This window comes from Nipponia nippon, unplaced genomic scaffold, assembly GCF_047370975.1.
Source record: "Nipponia nippon isolate SJK-2023a ecotype South Korea unplaced genomic scaffold, ASM4737097v1 scaffold_7, whole genome shotgun sequence".
Classification (NCBI taxonomy): Eukaryota; Metazoa; Chordata; class Aves; order Pelecaniformes; family Threskiornithidae; genus Nipponia; species Nipponia nippon.
The window spans coordinates 2,560,469-2,567,918 of NW_028262391.1; the positions used below are offsets into that span (position 1 = coordinate 2,560,469).

Here is a 7,450-nt window from a genome sequence, read left to right on the forward strand (position 1 = left end):
TTTAATAAAAGGTGATTTTATTCTTAATGCATCTGAGAAAGGAATTGGAAAGCTATTTAAAGCACACTGGAACATTATACAAATAATACTTCCTTGGACAACAAAGGGAAGGTAAGGCATGTCTAACGTGAGAGAGGAAATTGCTAGAGAAGCGCAGATAATACTGTGGTCTTTTGTTGACTTTTTTAATAGTGACTACAATTGTAGAACAGGTCTGCGCGTTATGAATAGATGCTATGAATAAAATTCAGGTACCCTGCTAGTCAATTTTTCTTACCAATAAATACACACCCCAGAAAACATTCATCTGTGTGGCAAGTAGTATTTAGTCCATGTACTTTGTGCAGCTGATGGAAGTACAATAGGGATTCATTACAGGTACACTCATGCAGTGCAGCGTTTGGTATCCCTGACTGTTGTTAGGCACCTAACCTCAGCAGCCCAACAGCCGGTCGGCCAGAGGAAGGGTGAAGCAGAGCCCAGCGGGAGATGAGGTGTGCTGGCGCAGAGGGCGCAGGAATCTGTGATCTGAAGCCCACAGCTGGACAGCCGCCTGTGCCACGGAGCTCGCTCTCAGCTTGGAAAAGCAGATGTGGAGCAGAATCTCACAGCTTTTGGTCTTTCCGTAATGAAACAGGGGAAGCAGATCCTGTTTAACATCAGAAACAATACTTAGGGACTTCTAGTGACGTATTTACCTAATATTTACATGTTAATGCCACATGAGACTGGCTTCACATGGCCTGAGCAACCTTTGGTTCAGTTGATAGTCTGAGTAATGTTTCTGCTTAGTTGTTATTGTGCTCAAAGGCCTTCGTTCTTGCAAGAAACAAGTGGGCAGCTTCACGTTGTACCATTCCCAAACGGAAGGGGAAACAGGCCGATCTTTCTTCACATGACTTGACTGTGAATTTATTTCGTTGTGTTGGATTCAACCTAAGTAACTATCTTTACGTCCTGTCCAGCTGAGTTACTGCTTAATCTGAGCTGAAATCTAAGAAACCAGAGGTGTGAGATGAGGATTTAAAAAACATTATTTCAGATAAGGAGTCTGACTGAAACTAACCCCCTGCCTTGGTTTAGCAGAGTCACGTCTGGAGAACTGCCCTTCTTATCTAAGCCTTACCAGGAGGCAAAACAGAGCAGTTGCTGAATATTGCTCCTTGGAAAACCACACAAGTATTTCAAATAGAATTTCTAATAGTTGATACCTTAAGGTAATGAAAAGACTTTTGAAGAGCTTTTTTTTTCTTTTCGTTTTATATTTTTCTTTTCCTAAGGTCCTTCCTTTTCTATGATAGTTTGTTAAAAATATACAGAGAGGTCCTCAGAATAAATCTGCATAGCTTAGCTGACTTCAGTGGGTTCCTGACAATTGAAGTGAGTTGAATTTTTGGCCTTGTAATGTAGAGCATGAGAAGAGCCATGTCAGGTCTGGTCTAAGCCATTAGCCACTCTCTAGTAGTGACCGGTAGGGTATACCTAGGGAAAAAAATAAGACTAAGACTTTGTGACTGAGGCAGTGATTATATCTTCTAAAGTCCTCGATGGAAGTTTTTTCTTCCATCAGTTTGGCTGCTGGCTTTTTTACCTCAAATATATTTCTGGCTCACAGCCATGGATTCAACTAGATGTTTAACTAACTAGTTTAACTAAACTAACAGTTTAACTAGATGTTGGAAAATTATCTCCTGATTGTTTTGAACCTGTTACCTAATCAGTCTATTTGTTGTCCCCTCGTTCTATTTTGAGAAACAATGAACAATTTTCTCTATTAACGTCTTCATTTATGATTGCACAGACCTGTGTTGCATCAACCTCTTTTCCAGGTCTAGGCTTGCTTGGTTTTTTTCTTGACAAAGCAGCTATTCAGTATATTTGCTCATCCTTCTCCCTGACTTGAGTTCTTTTATTTCCTCTTTCAAGATGAGAACAGATCTAAATAAATACTACCCAGAGACTCCTTACTTTCTTTGAAGACTGCAGTGATATTTTTAATGGTGCTGTGTAAAAATGACATACGTGAAATACAAAGAAATTTGTTGGAGACTTCCAGCACTGAAGATTAAGTAAATATGATTTTACTCTGTATGCTAAATCTGCTGATGAAGAAGCTAAATTCTCATCAGCGGCAGTTACGATAACTAGCTTGCCTGCTTTTCTCATGCTGGGGATAATTCTGCCTTGGAGATGTTACTCGTTGGTATCTTTTTTCCATGACAGATGTTTAAGCTGATACTTCCTTACATGACAAGAGTGAAAATAGACCTAATGTGAGTTACATTTGATGGAAACCCCCTAACATCAGTAGAACTGGTACAGACCCCAAGTCCTTTATCTTACCTCTCAGACAGTAGTTTGGCAGCCCTATGTATGATAATGTAAGAATAATTGCGTATTACATTTCTGCTGTAACATACAAGCATTGTGTAATTCAGCATTAATGTCTGACAACCCAGCTGTCATCTTTCCAAAAATACTTGCTGTCTAACTACTATAGCTGCTACTGCTTCTACTTCAAACCAAAGGAAGAGATTCTGCTCCGGGGCATTTTGACAGGGTGTTACCTTTTGAAAAGACAGATGTTTGTGCTGGAACTGTCTGATGGTTTTAAGGCACATGTTTCAATAAATAAGTGCTAAATTACTTGCCAGGTCCTGAGTTAAAGTTCAGGCTAGGATGTCTTCTAGAGAAATATGTCAGTGACACACAAAACTAAGAGCAGCATGTTCACAAAAAAAAGTTTCAAATCACCTTTTAAACAACATGGAAAGCCAAGAAACTCTGGCTTTAAAGCTTATGTATTTGAAAGGACACTGAGAATGTATGAAATAGATGGAGTTGCCATTCTCTGCCCTTCTCCGTTTCATTTCCCAAGAGAAATACTTCAGGGGGAGGGCAAATAATTCCTCACCTTATAAGGGATTTTATTATTTGAAGTAGTATGATAGTCCTTATTGACCCAACTTTGATTTGTAAGCTGATGATGAAATTAATTTGGCCTTTGGCATAACCACAATTAACTTCTCCGGAAGGGAGGTGATACGATGTCTTGAAGTAAAAAACATCTCTTTGCAAGGAGCAGCACAGGGCCTTACGTGTTGTTTAAGGCTTCAATAGACTCATGTCAGACTGAAGTGGTTCATCTGCCTCCGGCTGGTCCTCTGCAAAGGGTGGAATTTCACCTTGGAGGATAAATTATGGAAATTCTTCGCATCAGAATGACTGACTATTATCTGATGTGGAAGTTTAATTCCTCATTCAGATTCCAGATAATGGACCAAACAAAGAACTGGAGGATGACACTGATTGAACAGTGTTTAATATTCTTTGTTTAGAAAGCCTGGTTAACCTGTCACTGCCAAATGAATATAAGTGTTGTGTCTGTGTGTACTTTAGACTCTGTCTTGTATTAATAAATGGAAGTAGGATAAACTACTTGAGCTTTAAAACTACTTGAGCTTTAAAACTACTTACAAGGCAATACATTAAATACTCCCTTCCCTCTTTTAATCTGATAATTACTTATTGAGTGAAAGGGTGGGGAGGAAGAAAGAGAAAAGAAAAGCAAAATAGGGATCCCAATTCTTTTAATATTCTGAAAGTCAGTCTTCTGCCATTAAATTACCAGAACACCAATATGAGGACTCTAATTCTAGGAAACTTGCTCAGAAGGATCACTTAGAGTCATTCTGGGATTATAGATAAGCAAACATAGGACAAATAATTCAGAAAATTAAGATGAGAAATGGGGAGGCAGTTGAATAAAAGAAGTACAATGACATTTATATGTATATATATGTATGCATATACATACAAAAACCTTATGAAACTTCAAATTTGCAAGCTGTTCTGCGTAAAGATTTTATATCTATATAATCTAGTTCTTGGGACAAAAAAAAAACCCCACACTTTAAGCGGAACAGCTTTGCAAGTTAGAACCTAACAGTATTTCTCCTTATACCTGTTCTGTTAACCACATGCTTAATTTTAAGTTTGGACAATATGAAAATAAAATGAATGAAAGAAGCTCAGTTGTCTGATGCTGGAGTTGTGATACAGTCTGATCCTGTCTGCCTTGTTAGGAGCTGGAAAGGGTCATGGGCATTGGCAGCTGCTCATTTATTCCAGATACTGGAAGAAAATTTTGTTGGAACAATTTTGATTTTCTTTGCCAAAATAAGACTTTTCCATATGAAAATTACATTTGTCCTTCCCCTTGTCTTCTTTGAATTATGCTTCTCCCACTGTACCACCTGCCCCAGCTGGAAAGCCTGAAGCAAAGACTCCTTCCTTACCTCCTCACTTGGACGCTCCTGCAAATGCCACCTTCTACACACATGCCAAGGGCTACACACTTCTTACATGCTGCTTTGGTTTTTTTCATAATTGTTTGTGGCACATATTTGCAAGTGAGCAAGGCATCAGCAGCAGATAGTCAGCAGGGCAGTAGAGTAGCTATCGGTAGATCAAGTTTTTCTTCCTCCTTTTCCTCTGACCAGCTATTCAAAGCAGTGTGAAAAGCTGCAAGTATTCCCTGGGGAGGAAAAAAAAAAAAAAAAGGGAAGAAAAAATTGAAACATTTCAACATTAAATCACTTTGACTTCTTTGTTTGTTAAAAAAAAAAAATCACTTAAAAATGACCTGTATTTTTTTTTTCAGAGCTCATACTGGTTTAAAGTAGAGGAAAAAAAAATTAAATAAAATATATTAATTTCATTGGATTAGATGGGCACCTTTGAAGCAATTCTTACTAGTTTCCCCACTTACTGAGCATGGGCTTGCTTGCAAAATTCTCCGTAAACGTGTGGAGCAGATTCCTTTTGTACGAGCCTGAACCAGAGGATGCGCGCTGAGATCACACAACACACCCCGCTCACGAAGGGGTCTACATGATCAGACCAGAACTAAGGCAGAGTAAGCCCCAAACATGCAGGGGACAGACCTCGGCACCAACGGCTTTGCTCTGTAGATTCACTCTTATTGCAATACAATCCCTGGCAATGGAGACGAGCCAGGTCTCGCCTGTGCTGTCCCATGGGCAGGCATTACCTCCAGCTACGTGTTTGCAGAGGCCAGGCACCTCGGTGGAAGCCGTGGAGGCACAGCTGCTGTACAGACACAAATATTAAAGAGCTGATGCATTTATTTGTCTTTGAAATTTGAATGATAGCGACGTTTTGAGAGAAAAATAGCTTTTGAATTTCTTTAGGGCAATCTGGTAACGTAGCTGTATGTCAAAGGATTTGCTAACAGCTGGAGATATTTGAAAATGCACCCTCTTACTTTTGTTAAGAAAGAGTTGGCCTGTAGCCCCTGCAGTATTGCAGAGATTTGAGATAATCTTGGAGAAGAAATGTGCTTGCTTTGCACATATGTTCTAATTTCAGAATAAACTGCAGCAGGTGATGTGCTCTCCAGCTCCACTCCTCCCTTATTGTCTGAGGATCTGGCTTTCTTAGTGGGTATCTCATGGTACACTGGAGAAGGGTGTGTATCCTAGGGATGACAAGTACCAGGTTGCTTGTCCCAAGCAATAGCTATATGCAGAGTATGCATATGCAGGGTCACTGTAAAAAATGACAAGCTCAAGAAGAATCAAGCACACTGCATATGCAATTCAGACTCCTTCGCTCGCCCTCCATTGCAGTGCAGAGGATACACAGACTTCCACTGCTCGTGAGGGAATTGCAGCTGAGCCAGGCACTCTCGGAGGCAGCCTCCGCAACCTCTCTGCAGGCGGCTTGCTGTGCGGGCTGTGCGTGTGTGCTGCTTTCCATCGCCTCCTCCAGGGAGCCTTACAGCATCTTCGGAGAGCATGAGTGACAGTGCCCTGACAGTAATTATTAATTATTTTCCAACTTTGACAATTAATAACGAATAAGTCCTATCTAATCAAATGGGATTTCAAGTCCATGGTCTAAACTCAATTTACTGTACTTTCATAACAGCAATTCTTTCCTTTTCCTTTCCCTGAAGGCACCCTCTTCCTTGAATTCTGGGATGTGAAGATTAAGCTGACAGATGGTATCAGCAGAAGACTGATTATGAGTTTTAAAAACCTTGATATTTTGGCTTAGTACACCATTTTTCATGCAAATACTGACATGGATATTAGCATCCAGTTCACAAAGTATAAAACTATGCCATTCTGTCACAGTTTACATTACAATCACTTAATGTTTCATTAAAAATACTATGAAAGACTGCTCTGAAAGGGATAAAAATCAATGGTGTATACGTCATTTCTGCTGCTTTCCTGTTCTGGTACTATATTGTAGTGAAAAGGGGCTATATATCTCTTTAAATTACTCTGTTAAACTAAGTGAGTTGCTGCTCACATTTTTGGGTCCTATCCTTACCAAAAGGATCAATTTACATCATGACACACTACCTGGTGTTAAGGTAGTGTAAGTAAGGCAGTTAAGTGTTAACTCTTCTGGAATTTCCCTCTATGGGTCTTCATAGAGTACCTCCACATGGTTAAGGTTGAAAGCTTGTGATGAACCTGGACTGATTTATTTCTATATGTCTAAATGTATACCACATGTTAGTTGGACAAGGACTGTGAGTGATATGTGCTAGCCAGTGATTTAAACACCAAAACCAACTGATAATCTACATGACAATGTTTTCAGATGTCCTCTCTTAATTCCGATACATCAGAGTAAGAAAATAAGGAAATAAAGTCCAGAGAAGCCTGAGGAACAGTCATGGGTAGGTAGAAAGAAAACCAAAGCCCATCAGGTATTTACCTGTGGTCGTGGTGGTGGCTGTTGATGACATTTCTTGGTGGCACGCTTTTCTTCACTTTTGTGAGATGTTTGTGCTACCTGTGGAGGGGGAAACAACTTTTAAGTTAAAGAATTAGTGCTTAAAAACTTAAAGTCTAATTTTTTGGCCAAAGAAAAGAGACCACTGTCACTCCATGCTACCCTTCCTCTGCGAAAAGATTTCCCTGTCTTTTGTAGTATAGAGGCTCTTGCGATGCACAGCATTGGCTAAAGAAAAGGAGAGATGGTGAAATATCCCGGGAACTGCAACCTAGGCAGGGGATCCATAGGCAAGAACAATCATTAATCACATTAATCACGCTAACAAAGAAACAGAGATGACACTATTTCTAAATTATTTTTGTTGTCAACATTTTCAGAAAAGGCAAGATTAGCAAATATCAAGGTTTGGGTTTTGGTTTGTCTTGGTTTTTTTCCCCCTGGGAAAACAAACAAACAAATAAAAAAAAATCTCAGCACTTGCATTGAAAATTACACTCTCTGGTACAGAAGTAATGCTCTGACTTATTTCAGTATCACTACATTCACATCACTTTTTAAAATTAGGGAATAAATGGAAGGAAATTTCCCAGTCTCACACTGATGTGAAGTCAAATATGAAATAACCTATGTTTATTGTAACAACTTCAAAATCTTCCATTTGATTTGAGTATTT

General features: G+C 39.4%; 1 long non-coding RNA gene across 1 annotated transcript; it reads right to left on the reverse strand.

The window, feature by feature from the left end:
- Nucleotides 1-400: 400 nt before the first annotated feature.
- On the reverse strand, nucleotides 401-6,893 carry LOC148050760 (uncharacterized). Its single transcript, XR_015700281.1, has 3 exons — nucleotides 6,757-6,893; nucleotides 4,299-4,537; nucleotides 401-649 (listed from the first exon to the last, which is right to left on the reverse strand). It is a non-coding gene; the product is annotated as an uncharacterized LOC148050760 (long non-coding RNA).
- Nucleotides 6,894-7,450: the final 557 nt, after the last annotated feature.